At 38.1% G+C, this 15,770-nt stretch overlaps 1 long non-coding RNA gene across 1 annotated transcript; it reads right to left on the bottom strand.

Annotated features, from left to right (window-relative positions):
• Nucleotides 1–1,801: 1,801 nt before the first annotated feature.
• LOC147654213 (uncharacterized) lies at nt 1,802–2,959 on the bottom strand. Its single transcript, XR_015285482.1, has 3 exons — nt 2,563–2,959; nt 2,338–2,392; nt 1,802–1,920 (listed from the first exon to the last, which is right to left on the bottom strand). It is a non-coding gene; the product is annotated as an uncharacterized LOC147654213 (long non-coding RNA).
• Between the last annotated feature and the right edge of the window lie 12,811 nt (nt 2,960–15,770).

Raw genomic sequence — 15,770 nt, forward strand, 5'->3', positions numbered from 1 at the left:
TTTACAGGCAACAGATTCATTGATTGACTGAGAAATACAGCTAAATTGAACAGCTCAAACCGTTTCTCTCCATGTTTATTAAATTATTTACAATCTCTGTATGGTTACTGTAGGTTTTCCATCCATGCTATGACCTTCTTTTCCCTGCTGTGGGTTCCTATGGGAGCTAGTAAGGCTGGAAAGGTTTTTCAGCTCCTCCTCCCTCCATTGCTTCAGTGCTCATTCTGTGGAGCCTGGACCAAAGGCTGCTGGTGCCAGCTCTGATGCCAGCAGCTGCCTGCCTTGAGCTCAGCTGAGTCAATGTATCATTAAAGACACAAAGTTGTTAATTTTCTTTGCCCTGAGCCAAAGGACTAGCAGCAAAACCTTAATTTTCTGCTAGAAAATCAAATAATGTATTTCCCTTGGTACTGTTAGAAACAGCTTTTGTGAGAAACCAAGACTGTACTTTTCAGGTGCTGGTTTCCTTGGTGGGAGCAATGGAAAATGCCAACATCTCCCTCCCACACACTGTAAGCTCTGCCATATATGTAATTTTCTGTTACAGTCATAACAGTGATAGCTGAATGGGAAATTTTCCAAGTATGAAATGCTATTTCAGTTTTCTAAAAGGAGATGCTAGGTGTCTGCTGGTTGCATCCAAGGATTTCCAGTTTAGATCATGAGGTCCCAGTAGACCTTTTGAGAAAAGAGAAATAAAAATAGATATAGATAATTCTAACCAATTTTGCAACTTAAGGAATGTTCTTTAGTTTAGCAGAAACATAGTAAAGATACTCCTAGCATGGAAGATGCCTGTAAGAAACCCAATTTTGATCCTGAAGACATGGAGGATTGACAAGGGTGATTCTTTCATTAAGATGTTTGAAGGTCTGAAAGAAAGAAAAGATCATGGAGGAAAAAATATTAAGATGGTTTAATGGTGAGCATGGTGGTGGTGCTGGGTTGATGGTTGGACTTTATGATGTTAAAGGTTTTACCCAACTGTTATACTTCTATGAAAAGTTCTATGAAAAGTTACTTGGATATTGAACAACATCAATATGAAAATATGCAAGAGTAATACTTGCTCCCCTCTTCCAAAAAAACCAAACAACCAAAAAACCCAGACACAAACAAACGAAACCCAAAAACACCTCCTCCCCAAAAAACCCCAAAACCAACCAACCAACCAACCAACCAAAAAACCCTGGTAAATAATGTGGTGAGGGCCCCAAAACTGAACACAGGATTCAAGGTGCAGCCCCTCACCAGTGCTGAGTACAGGGGAAATGTCATTTGCAGACACAACTTCACTGCCTGTTCCTTTCTTTTTAAATCAATGGCATAAGCAGATGCAGTGCTGGTGGTGCAGAAACAAACACATCACAGGTGGTGAATGGGGCTTTCACAGGCAGGGAGAAAATGGGAGCTCACAGCCTTTTCAACTTGTGTAGGTCTCCAAGTAACCCAGGTTTAAAACTAGTGAGACATTTATGCCTGAGATACCTGTTGAGAAAATCATACAACATGGAAAACAGGAAGGCACCACACAGATTGAAAAAAAATGAATTAGTGGTCTGTGACATGACTGACTACAAAGGATGATGAAAAACGCTACAAGAAAACATCAATGACATCAAAATAGTGTCCTTGCAATGAGCATTAGAAATCTGGTTGTATGGTTTCATATTTTTATTTAATTCCTGTTATTGTACTGTTGTGAGAAAAACCCCTGTCATTCTCAGGTCTCATCTGGGGATCTGGGAAATGATATCAGGTTGTTTTTCTGGGGGGTTGCTTAAGCAATCCCCTTTCTTACTGCAAAATCCAGTTCGTTTGGGTCACCTCTGGAAACAGAGTTTCAACACAGGGTGTTTGAGGTCTTTGTCACTGACAACAGTTGCTAGTCCTGGCTCTCATCTTCCTCAAAGGACAGTCCTGGAAAGGGAACAGTGTTGAAAACAACAGCAAGAAGAGGAGTGCTTCTTACACTCCAAAAAGTCACGTTTTCAAGTGCCAGTGGTAGGACCTGAGTATTTAGAATAAAAAAAAAAAGTTTCATGACAAAATGAGGTGTTTCTTAGACAGATTTATTTTCTGTTTAGTTATTTTTCTGTGGCAGGAAGCAAGACTAGATCTCTGTGTATTGCACACAAAACTGCCTGCACCTGTGCACATCTGGCACATCTGACCAACATGATCAAAGCATGAATAGCAAAGGCAAATGCTGCTCTATATTGTTAAAAAGGTGATCACAAAAGTGACTGTATGTTGATTTTTTTCAGTGTATTTATTCCAGGACTCATGTTACAACGTAAGAAACTCATATAATAATTAAAGAAACACTTTCTTTACCTTTTTACACTTGCTGGAAACTTCATCTGGGAAAAAATGTATCTGGTTGAGTGACCTAAAGATAGTTGGTACCTCATGTTAAAATTAATTCTTAACTAGTCAGTGTTGCAACAGTCAAAAATCAGACCTTACCACTGAGTGAGCTGAGACAGGGTCAGAGACAGGAAAGGACTTTGGGCACATTTGGTTTGCATTATGCCAGGTGCAGTACGTTGGGTGACTCACCTTGCCTGTGAAGCCCAGGAAATCTCAGCTTCTTTGTCATCAGTCCTTATTGTTTAAACTCTGAGGTGAAGTTTCAGTGGTCTCCTGGGATTGGGAGATGCTGGGAAATGACAGGGACCTGTTTGGTCCATTTGGGAATTAAATGTACTCAACTACTTTGAACAAACTAGCTGAAGGCCTGGCAACTTCATTGCTGAGTTTTGATACTGGCACCTTTTAACTGTTTTCCTTCGGAGAGGAAGGAAACAGGTCTTCAAGAATTTGTCATATTTACAAGTATTCTCCCATACATAAATTTTGACAACTTTTTAGGACTGAACTGACAAAATTATATAGGGACCTGTCAGACATCATTAAGAATCAATAATCCTGAAATTCCTGATTTGGTAATTTCAGCAATATTTGGTGGGTGCTCATTACCCCACTGCTGGCTGCATAACTGGTGATCTTCAGTGAGTGGCCTGGGGCTGTCAGGCTTTAAGCAGTAGGACTGACAAGCCCCAGGAGCATCTAGCTCACCTAATTGCAAACATCTACACTTCAAAAGGCACATCTCTGCTCACACCCTAAGCTCTCTTTGGAGGACAGACATAAACACGTCCTGTGTGCAATCCTTACGACCTGTGTTAGCTGGCTGGCTTACCCTGCTGACACATATATTTTGTCAGATGAATTCCACACTAAAGTGAGCCTTGCAGCAAAATGCTCACAGCATTCACTACATAGTAGTAAATCACCTAATAAATATCTGTAGTAGCTCAACCTTTTCTGCAGTCACGTAAAGCAGAGTGTGTTTAGGATCTCTTTGCTGGTAAAACGGCTTTAGGCTGGAGACCAAAGGGAACTCTACTCACAGCAGAGGGTTACAGTACTTGAAACAAGTGGAACTGAACAAACAGTTCTGTTTCCATGCAGCTGCAAACTTCTGGGTATTGGTGGAGGCCTGGGAAAAGGAATTCTTGAGGGAATGTCTTACACATGACTCACCTAGTTTGTCTGATCACATGCAGAGTAATTTTGTGACCTCTTTTTAGAAAGGGATTGGACACCTAGATACAACAGCCCAAAAATTAGCTTGGTAAGGTACTTTCATCAGGAAGGCTGTAAAACACTGATGCTGCACTTCCTAGGACTGCAGTGATTTACATTCATCGAAGGAAAACGTAAGTTCCATTGAGTTTAATATCCTATGTCCATATGCTACAATAAGGGTAACTGAAACAAAACATGTATTTGACATAGATATAAATTTATATATGTGTACAAATCACAGAGTCATGGAATGCTCTGAGTTGGAAGGGGCTTGCAGAGGGGGATAAGGTCCAATTCGTCCTCAAGTCCAACTCTTAAGCATATAGCCCCCAGTGGTGTTGAACCTGCAGCCTTGGCATTATTAACCCGTGCTGTGACCTACTGAGCTCATAACAAGAACATCTGAAAGCTGACCTACTGAGCTCATAACAAGAACATCTGAAAGCTGCCGACAGAACAATTTCCACTAGAGAGTGCAGATGTGTTTAAGTCACTCCGCTTCTCTGAGAAATTGGATGCTTTGATTTTAGTGCAGACCAGAGGGAAAACAGCATCTAAACTTGCCTTTTGCTTGCCAAGACACTTTCCTTGCTTTCTTGGATTTAAGGGAAGGGCTTTTGTGGGGCCTCAGCCTGGCAGCCCATCTGAAGAGATGTCCCAGTGCTGTAATAACTTGACTGAGGTTTTCAGGATTATGAATCCTAATAAATAGGCAGGAAGAAATATTTTAGAAGGGATCAACATAAAACATTTAAAGATTTTTTTTTTAAACATTTCATAGAGAATTATTTCTTTTTTCTTTTTCTCCAGGGTGCTGTAAAAACAACACCCACATTCCAAAAGTTTCCAGGAATGTAATTACCAACTTTTTAAAGCTGCAACCTGGTACTAACAACTGAGTTCTTCGTTGCATTACCCTGCAATACTCTGATATGCATAAAAAAACCTGTGGAAAAGTAAAGAAGTTCCCTAAGAGCATCTAAAATGTCAGATATCTCCATAATTTTTCTTCATAATTAATCACTCAGTGAAAATCCTTAGAAGTGTAAAATAGTTCAAGGGTATTAGTAAGGACATTAGGATTAAGTTGGAATTTTGATAAATCAAGATAATTAGGCTTTCCCTAAATCATATCAAAGATACATGCCCTTCCACTTTATTTCCTTTAAAAGGTACTAATGCTTTTCATTGGTAAATAATCTATCAGATTTAAATGAAAACCAGAATATGGATGCTGATTTGTCTGTGGGATACCTGTGTTTTCTTATACAGGATGCAAATTTTTTATTGTCTTTTCTGCTGATTGTGAGTAGCAATTATGAAACCAAATTAAGAAATCTCACTTAAATTGACTATGAGAAGTTTCCTGGACTATAATCAGGGTAGTGAGATAGACAAATAGAGAAATATAATGTTGATGCAAAATACTATTAGAAGATGAGTTTCTAAAAATAACTGAATGCTAAAATAGAATGATTTATGTAGTCAAGAATCTCATACTGTAGTACATGGTATATCATGGCGAGTTAGAAATTGTTTACAGTGAAAATCTTTGCATGATAATGGAAATGTTCTGGGACAAGACTAAAAGTCAAAAAGTGACAGTAAAAGCCAGAAAATTTGCATCCATTTCAGTAAATGAATATGTTTGGTGGTCTCAAATTTTGGGCAAAACCATTGAGATGAAGAGAACAGGTCATGACTGGACCAGATAACTGCAGAGCCAACTGCACAAGTTGAGATTTGACAGAAGTAAGAGAATTTTTTTAAAAAATGGATTAGTAGAAGGTAGAAATCTTTCTTATGTATGGACGCTATCAGTCTTTGAGGAATCCCTGTTAAGACACCAGAGTGCAGTGTGCACTTTACCTCTGGGTGAACTATAAACAGGAAAGGTGCAATGTGGAAAGTCATAAACACAAATAAGATCATCTGAAGATAGAAGCTGAGAGGTGATGGTAAACAGGAAAGAGGCACAGAAGGATGATTTGAAATACCCAGGACAAGAAAAGGAAGGGAAAGATATGTAAGAACTTCACTAGAAGGAAGATACAAAGCAGGAGATGGCAGTGAAGTTGACACATTATCTTCTTACCCAACACGTTTCAGAGTCACAGATGTCAAATGCAATGTAGAGAGCATCATACTTCAAAATAAGGATCCTTTCCTAGCACTGGTCTCATTGATCTGACTTCCTCATTGCTGTTTGGATTGAGAGTTGGCATGGAGATCAATGAGACACCAAGCACATATGTGCATATGCACATGTACCAAAGTAAATGTATAACTAAGACACTAAAAATGATTGAAATCATCACAGAATATGAATTCTTCATCTCTACTGGTAAGAAACCCTACTGAGCATAAGTACCCCTATTTGTGAGTGGGAGTTCATGCATCCACCCTAAAGGATTCAGCGCTCTGATATTCAATGATTACCCACTGTCCACAGCAGAGGATAATATAACAGGGATTTTGTAGGCATCCCACAGCTGGAGTTTATCTGAGGCATGCTTTTACAGACCCTGTCAATTTTCTTTGCATAGTGTAATTTCCCCATTCATTAAAGTAAAGAAAATACTCAATTATTGAAACCCCCAGACTTGTCAGGCTTGTGCATCATCTGCTTACTATTAGCAATAAGAGTGTGTATTAAGCTGGAGGAGCACATCTCACAACCTCATTTATTCTTGTACTTAACAGATGTTGGAATGCTCACCACAGTTCTCTTCATCAGCCCCATTCCCATTTATGTCATTTATGCTATCACAGTGAATGCCCATGGGAGGCATGTTGTATGATTCCTGCATGGAAAATAACCCTTTTGGCAGACACTTCCAACAGAAATTTTCATCAGCCAAGTTTTCCATCAGCCAGGATTCTGAGAAAACACGGGAAGACATTTCCTCTGTAGCTGATTAAGTTTTAAATTAGAAAGGCCTGATAAAACTACAAACACCACGTTTGAATACTTCATTTTTACATTAAAATGCGTAATTGTGTGTCATTATAATTCAGCTTTTTGCATTACAGTGTCAGCCACAAATGGCTTACCACCACTGAAAATCAATGCACTTTGCTGGTAGATTGATTCCTTGGAAGCGTTACCATTAAGTAGCAGAACCCTGTGGCATGGCTGGGGGTGGACAGGGATGTAGGATCATGGCTGGGGAAAATGGAGGTCTCATGTGAAGAGAGAAATTCCACCATGTGTAAAGCAACTTTGCATGCTGAAGGCAGCTGGGGAACAAGGAAGTGTTCGCTTACGCATCAGAGATGTACAACTACATAGAACACCTACTGCACACAATTACTATAAAACAGTTGAACAATTGTCAAGTCAAATCATAATACAAATCTTCAGAGTCGGACTCAGTTTCATGGCTTTCCTTTTTTGCAATAGTGAGATTATATTTATAGTCTTGTAAATCACTCATTTATACAAGATGTTCAAAGCAAGGAAAAAGTCTTTATTTCCTCTTTTGGTGCACATCATGAGTTACTGGCTTTCTGTAGAACATTTATAGGAAATCTGCTCTATTGTTTCATTACATGTATGGAGCATATGCTCACCTGTAAAACAATTCTTCCTTTTCAAAAGATTACAGGAACCAAGAAAAAACAGTGAAATAATGCTAAAACTAGAAAAAAAGGCAAACCAGACAAAACAGGACAGTTCTTTGTATAATACAGAGCTGATTCCATTTTCACTCGTTAGCTATGTCTTTCAAAAGAGAAGTTCAAATTTGAAGAAGTAAATTTTACTGTAATCTTAGTTGAAGAGGTAGAAATGTCTATGAGCTCAGCTTTCAAAGACAGACATTCTGTCTATAGACACTTGAGATTCCTCTGAAATCTAGACCAGATTAAACACATGGGATAAAATTATGAAAAGGGATAACAGAAACAAAGAGAAGTAACCCAGTTCCTGTGAGATCAATGGGCAGAATCAATAAGGAAGGAAAGAACAAAAGTTCAGCTAAATGGTGGTCTTCAAAAATTAAGTTTTAATCTTATCTCAGTATATCCTCATAATACTGCTGGATGCAAAGAATTGTATTTGAGAAGCATAATTGATTCCTATCCCAGGCTTGAGTTCCATTTTCAGTTAGGTTTGGATACTCCAAGATACTCTTTGCCTTGTGAGATTTTTTCTAAAAATCTCTTGCTACAAAACTTGAAGATGGATGACTATATTAAGACTAGCTGTTCTGAAGGCTTTTGTAGGGATCCACTATGTGAACAGAAATAAGTAGTTTAGACTGGTTAATCTATAGATCTTTGTGTATCAGTATTTTAATAAATTAGACTCTGATAGTTTCCTGTTCTCATTGAAGTCCTTATGGTAGTGCCGTTATTTTTAGTTCTAAGACATTTTTTCATGCATTGAATCTTGCACAAAGGTTGGACTGGAAAAAGGTTTCTCCCTGTATTTGTTCAAGGACAGAAAATCTTTCTTTAAAGTACATGTGTATGTTCAGTGTAGCCTGACAGTCCTTTTCAAAGAGCTGAGTGTGTCCATGACCTCTTGAGAGAAGCAAAGCTGGAACAGAATGCATGTGGTGTAGCAGAGCTCAGAATGAACCCTGAATCTCTCTTCCCTCTCAGCATTCAGTTAATTGCCCTGTGAGACAAGAAACCAGCTATTATTCAAACAGAAAGGGCTTGCTCTTTTAGTTTTTCTCTTTGAGTCTCTAAATTCATTTTAACTTGTCTTAATTTGCTTTTTCTCAAGCATAGTGCATTTACTGCTCTGAAGGCTGCACGTGTTCCTGACACACTTTCCAGTAACCCTGACACACTTTCCAGTGATGCTGACACACAAACAACAGTGTCATCTGCTCGGTGTCCACATCCATTCCCATCAATGCCTGCAGTATTATGTGGTGCAGGTCCACAAGACTCATGATTTACTACCCCATGAACAGCACTTTGTCTGATGAATAGATATAGATAAAGCAAAAGCTTCCCTTTCAAAGCAATGGTTCCCTAAAGGCAGTCTTTTCCTCGCCATTAAATAATAAAATTTAATCTTCAGATTTCTGCCTATGATGAAGTTGTGCCTTGTCTACTTACTACTACATATCCCCTATTCCTCACAATAAATTTCTGAAGGGCAAAAATCAACCAAACCATTGCATTAAATTCATGCAACATGTGCACAGCTCTCAATCATGTCATCGTTATTCAGTGCCTTAATGAAATAAGTCTATAAATTGATTGCAAATGTGGTACTGCAGACAAGGAGCGTTGGCTCCTTTAGGGACTGTGATTGTAAGGAAAGTTTTGTTTAAAGCAGGAAAACAGATATCTCTTCAAATATCCAATTTGTGCAAAAGCTCTCCATTGAAATGAGACAGATCCAGAGATGCCAGCACTGGTTAAAACTGGTTTATTGAAAGCTTCTAGTTGAATCAAGACTGCTTGAAGCCACTGTAACATGTAATTGTGGCACATTTCAGATGATAGCAGAATGTCTTTTGATCCTGTTATTACTGATCCCAGGTCACAGTTTACTCACATCCCAGGTGAGACAGTTTACTTAGCTTCAGAATCACTGAAATAATACTGACTGAGAGCTCAGTGGGGGCACAGCTGTTGTTCACTTACTACGTAAGAAGGAAGGGGCAAAAAGAAAGAAAACAACAAAACAACCAAGTTGAATCATAAGCACTTAGAATGATTAAAATACTTTGGAAAGTGGAAAAAGAAATCTTTTCATTTCTGGATCCTGTTTCAATAAAGACATGCTAAAACATACACAAAATTATTTACCTGTGGACAGATCAAAATTTTCCTAATGGTTTTTTTTTCCCCCATGTGTCTTTTCTAGGTATGAAAATAAAGACTTGGTCTTATATCAGATTTTCCATTAAAAACCCCCCAGCTGAATAGATTTCAACCACAGGATGAAGAGATATTTGATGAACTGCAGGAATTATTATCATAAAATTTTGAAAATTCTGTGTATTTTCAACATGAAACTTCCATGCCTGAATAGTGGAGCAGGATTAAAGAAACCATGCAATTTAGATACCATCCATTTTTGAAATTTATAAAATCTAGAAAAAATGGGACTTTTGTAGGGTTTATGCATAAATATGAAATTTAGTTTAATTTGTTCAAATGTTGCTTTAGGGTTCCTGCATTTGCTATGATGACAGCGTCCTCATCTGCAGTATTCCACAGGAAAACAACATCCCCGAATGCTCTTTTTGAAATAAATGTGTAGTTTAACAGCTTACTCTTTTACCTGGCTGAAAAATGACACACTATAGTTCACACTCAGTAGTTGCATGACGCTTAAATAGGATTGATTGTGTCGTTTTTAATAGCTGGGAGATTTTTATTGTCGTTGGTTCTCTTATCAAGGACTGGACTGTAAATTCCTTCCTGACACTGAGAAGCAGCTACTCTGAAGAGATCCTGTGAACAGTAGTTTGCCATAAAAAGAAAAGGCTTAAAAGTCTGGATTTAAATATTTTATCCATAAATTTGTTACAAAGAGAATTTCTAGGCAGTGACACAAAAAGTCTGAAACTGCTGTTAAAGATACCTTTTCTCTCAGTTACATCAGAAGGGCCTTCAGGGTTTATCAAGTCAGACTGAAAAGGCTTGTCCAGATGCTGAGATTTCTGTCACTGATATTTTAGACACAGTTTGTCCAGCTACCATCAACTACAAAGTTACATCTCTGGTTTGAAGAACCTTCTTTCCACTCAGGAGGGTTCCAGTTTTGTTCCTCCAACACGCCCAGGGTGCTCAGGTCTTGGCAAGTGAGGGTGAGTATGTGAGGTTCATTCTGGCTAGCAGTCTTTGTGTCTCAGAGCCTGCTGGGGAGAACTTTTTTGGGGAATAAAGGCAAAAGATGGTCGCTGGTTCTAGCCAGCCATTAGAGGGCAGTGAAACACCATCTTTTTATTCAGCTGCTCTTTGAAGGTCAACCAGCCCTTCGGGTATCAAAAGGATTTATAACCAAGTGATGTTTTCCACTCTTTTGGGGTGGATTCACATATCCAGGAATTGCAGAGTGCACACCTGGTGAAGCCTGAACAGCCTGCAGTCAATACCCATTTTACGCTACAGATGTTCTCCAAGGAAACACGCAGTGGGTTTCCCAGACATAGCTACATCCTGTGACATTCCCAAAGCTGCTACACTGAACGTGTTCCTTTGTAGACACCTTAAAGAGTAGGAAGCAAGTCAGGAGCTGATCAAGCATTCCCTTTTTCTTCATATTTCTGCACCACTTGGAACACACTTATGTGAGGGCTGTGGGACTCATCCATGCAGGAAGTGTCTCTCTGATTTTTCGTATCTTCTTCCCCACGGTTTTCCCTTGTACCTGTGGTTATTCGAGGCTTTTGAGCAGGAACTGGTTCTGAGCTGCCTTGGAGTGCCCAAATGTCATCTCTAATTCAGAACACCTCTGGAGCAGTCTGGATTTGTCTGGTTTGGCCAAAGGGAACAGAGATCTTACAGTTAAACCAAGATAATTCCTGACAAAATTGGTTTAAGCCTTATTGTCAACTATTGATTGGGAGCATATGGAAAAAGAAATATGGAAGAATGGTAAAGTGAATATTCATATTTTTTTTCTAACACTTGGAAATAAATAGAGATACATTTAATGGTGTAAAAATAGGAAACAAAGTAATGTATGCTTTGCTAATAAATTATTTTCAACTCTTGTTTCTTCTAGTCAAAACTGTAGTAATGAAAGCAAAATATTAATTTGTGTAATGAAAAAGTGAGTCATTATATGGCTTTTATCAACCTCATTGTCTTAATCCAAATGTTGAAAACATAATGAAATAAAGTTTATATCAAAAATAAAAACTTTACATTAGTAGAGTTTTAGTAACAAAACATGATGAGTTTAACATAGCTATTTTTAAGTGAAATTCAGTATATTAAGTCATGGCATATTTCACTATTTTGTAACAGGGTGTCTACTTATTTTCTATTACTTATTTTCTGTCTCTAACAGGATGACAATGTTGAGAATTTCCTGACAGCAATATGTTTTCTGTTTCAGTATCTTATTTGGATTATATTATAAACTGTCCTCTGTGCATTGTTAGGAAAAAAAACCAAGACCTTTTCACAAGATGAGAAATTACCATTCATGAACTAATTACAGTGAAAACCATTTGTTCATGCCTTTGTGATGCTTGAGGAATTACTGGGAATAAAAAAGAAATGTTTATTATTGAAAAATAAATTGTGCAGGAACTGGAAAGGCTTAATTCTAGAAATTTTCTGTAAATGAAAAACTGTAACGTCTACTGGTATATGATTATACACAGTGTTTCAATGGAAAATAGCTTTTGTCATGGAAGCAATATTTTCTGAGATTTAAAGTGCTCCATCAAATGTTGAATTCTAATTTTAATGTGCTTATACTGAAAGGATTTTCCTCACCAAAATACCACACTGTTTGTTGCAATAGAGCAGTACTTACAAAAACTCAGTTGTTAAGCTAAATACTTATTTTTAAATCTAAAATGTAGGAAATGTATTATGACACTGGTGTGAAGCTTGCTGCTTACAACAATGATTCATTATAAGTACTTTTACTAAAAGCATCAGTTCATTCTGTATATGTACACTGGATGAATTTAATAACATCAAAATTTAATAACCGTAATTAATAATATTTAATAACATCAAAATTTACACTAACCTTGTTGGAAAATTCTGTCATTTTTCATGTGTTGTGAACATTTTTTCCATAAAATTACGTGTTTTAAAATATTGTAAATGAAAATTTCTTACTGATTCCTTCTTTTAGATGAAATACCTTGATAATTCATTAATGTGTAAAAAGTTGATTTATAAAGAATTAAGAAAGAAGCAATCTTACATTGGATTTCTAACCAAGGGACAAAATGGAGCAGCAATAGCATTGCTGACAGTCTGAAGTCGGTAGGATTAGAAGGGAGTAATATGTGTATGGCCATTGAGCAGTGCTCAGGGTCTGGCCACCTTTGTAGCTGCTCTCATAAAGAAATCTCCAGTTCAAGTTGGTGTGGCATTGAGCATGTTCACACTTCTCACTCCTAAAGCAGAAATCTGTCACCCATTAGGTGGCTGACAGGTGTTTGAACAGTTCTGTCTGACTTTGGGATTACTACTGCTTCACTACTGATTACTATTGCAATTTGGATTACAGAGACATCAGTTTGATTTTTCAGGTTCAACGCCATCTAAGTATAAATATCCAAATATTTAAACATGTAATCAAGCACTACATGGAGCTGGCCTGCTGAAGTCAAGTTGCTGAAGTCAAGTGTCTGAAATCAAGTTGCTCTGTGTCTCAGAGTGATTTCTGAAATTACAGTTTCTCAAAGAAAAATCATTACCCCTTTGTCCTAATTATTATTCTGGAAAGTTAGTATTTTTCTGCCCCATGCTATGGCAGTCATATATATCCCTCCCTTAATAAAATGCTTTTTTTTTTTTTTTTTTTTTTCCCCAAAAATGAGGATAGCAAAGACTTTAATTCAGAAGATCTTTATCTACACCAAAATCTTCATCTGCAATGTCCTGAACTGGAAAAGCAGAGGCAAAAATTGAACAAATTAAAGGCTCAGCTCAGGCTGGGAAAAAGAGGAATCCAGTCCTTTACCTAGGGTGCCAACAAAAAGAATGCTCTGGCCAGGGGGCCAGGCACAGTGTGACAGAAGTGAGCTCACCTGCAAGAGATGGTAAAAAGGAAGGTAGGGTGTCGGCTGTGGATGTCAAACATATCATATTGAATTCATGAAGCAAATATGAGGTCCCTTTTGAGGAAATAAACCTCCAATATGAGATTTTTAAATATTAAAATGGGAACTTACAACTTTTGGTCAGTCCCCTAACATTTTGTCATCCATCAAGTGATTTTTTAATGTTGCTGGACTGCGTCCACTGCTGTTTCTCATCAGGCTATGAAGAACAGCTACATGTTTCTAATTCTGCTTGTTGCCTGATTAAAACTGGCATCAGGAAAGTGATTGAACTGTCACAGGGAGAAATTGTTTCTCTTCCTGCTTCAATCTCTCAGAACCAGAAAACAGATGTTCCTTTCATTGTCTACTGTCAAGTAGCTCTGAACAAGAAAAGCATCTGTGATATAGGCAGGACTGTAGAGCCTACAACAGTGTAGGTGTGGACAGGATATTTTCTTGTGCAGGGTTTCAGAGTTACCAGAGGCAGTTAATTTTGATCTCCTTTTTTCTCCTTTACTCTGTATTCTGATTGTGTTTTTTCACATAGTATTGTTTGTGGTGTTCTTTAGCTATGACTAGAACTCAAGTTCAAGCTTCAAGGTTTGAAAGAGAAAGTATCAAAAATGTTGCATTGCAACTGGTGACTTTTGTTCTCAAATTTGTTTTCACTACACATCAATTCAACGTAACTCCCTCCAACAATTTCAACAAGCTAGCAGACTTACAGGCAGTGCCTCCTGATTTTTTTCCCATACAACTCCCAAATCTCAGAAGAAAACATTTTACCTATAGTTTAAATCCTCTCTCTTACCATTCACACAACGGAGGTTTTTGGAGTTAATGAGAGCATTATCAGGTCGGCACTCCTTGCAAAAAACATTCCAGAGTGCTGTCATCAGGTACTTTTCTTGCTCAGGTCATACAAGACTGGCCTGAGGCATTCTGTGACATTATGTTGTCTTCAGTGTCTTGGTTTACCATTTTAATAATTATTTCCATGTGCAGGGATGAGTGACTTGTTTTCATCCTTCACTATAGCCTGAGTAATTTCCCCATAAAAATGGTTTGTTTGCTCCATTCAGCTGTAGCTGCATTTACCTAGTATATATTGTTTGAAACACAAAATATAGCCCTATTTTAAGTAAATGGGAAAGTAGAAAAAGACGGTGCTGAAAATTATGCATATATGGGTGCTTTCTGAGGGAAAAAAGTTTCTTTTTCATTCATTATTTTCAGGACCTTTTTGTAGGGAACAGTTTTTTTTTTCTGAGATGCTGAGAATACACCCAAAGAACTTCCTACCAGCCACAGAAGGATTGATTAAAAGCAACTGTTTCCATTACAGATAGTACAAAATTCTAGAGGAAGCCTTTGTGACATCTGGCAGGAGAACAAGTACACCCCCTGACTCCCTGAATGCTGAAGCAGGTAATTTCTTTGATTGTTTTTGTCTCTGAGGGTTTGGAATGCTCTGTTTCAAACCATGTAATAAATGAAAATAATAAGAAAAAACCAAACTGTTTTGGCCTTCAGATAAAAACAAAAGCAACAGGTTATAAAAGTGAGTTTGTTGCTTGGTCAAGATGCATGTTCATTTTTGGTGTATCCAAGCAAGCTGTAAGAGACATGAGCACATGGTCATAGAAAACTGAAGGCTTTGATGAGATTGTTGCTGATTTGCATGTTGCATTTTATCTTAACACAAATATTCCAACCTGAATTGCTGCTTGACCCCTAAACTAGAATTCCCATGTGCAATGGACCCTGTGACTACAACTCCTGCAATTCCAAAGATCAGCATACTGGATGCCTGAGCTTTCCTTCCACTTCCTTCAGGGCAAGGCATCTCCTTGGATGGGCTCCTGGGTTTCAATAGGAGGTCCAACAGCTGCCCCCTCAGTGGGTTGCAGGGCATCAGCTGGAGGAGACAGCTTGTTGTTGGGAGTGAAACACAAATTCCAGGCAAGCTCCTTTTAAACTTCTGGTTAATTAACCCAATCAAACTAAATTTGAACACTGGCCTTTTAATTGTCTGGCTTTAATGCATCTGTGTGTCTGAAAATGCACAAAATGCCATCATAAATGAGAGGCAGATGTGCAAAAGCTTTGTGAGGCTCCTAACCTGGATTTTCAATATTAAATATAGACCTTTGCAACAATGTTTGTGACAGTCATATCCATAAAAATTCATCAGAATTGCAGGAAAATAGAGCTTGAGGAATTAGAGCTGTCACCTAGCCTGAAAGGAGGAATGAAAGCATTTTGTGATGAATGATTCACGTGTCTGTGAGAGGCAGCCTCTCCTCGCCCTCCCCAGTAAGGCTGCAGAGCTGCTGCCTTGCACAAGCCCTGCTTAAGCTGTTTTCCTGGTCATGCAGCACGAGAAGTCTGGGCTGATCTTGCAGGCAACAGAGGCCTGCCTTTATGTTCAAAATGTTCAAAATCATACTGTTAGCCTGTTTT

This window comes from Cyanistes caeruleus, chromosome 3, assembly GCF_971803275.1.
Source record: "Cyanistes caeruleus chromosome 3, bCyaCae1.hap1.1, whole genome shotgun sequence".
Taxonomy (NCBI): Eukaryota; Metazoa; Chordata; class Aves; order Passeriformes; family Paridae; genus Cyanistes; species Cyanistes caeruleus.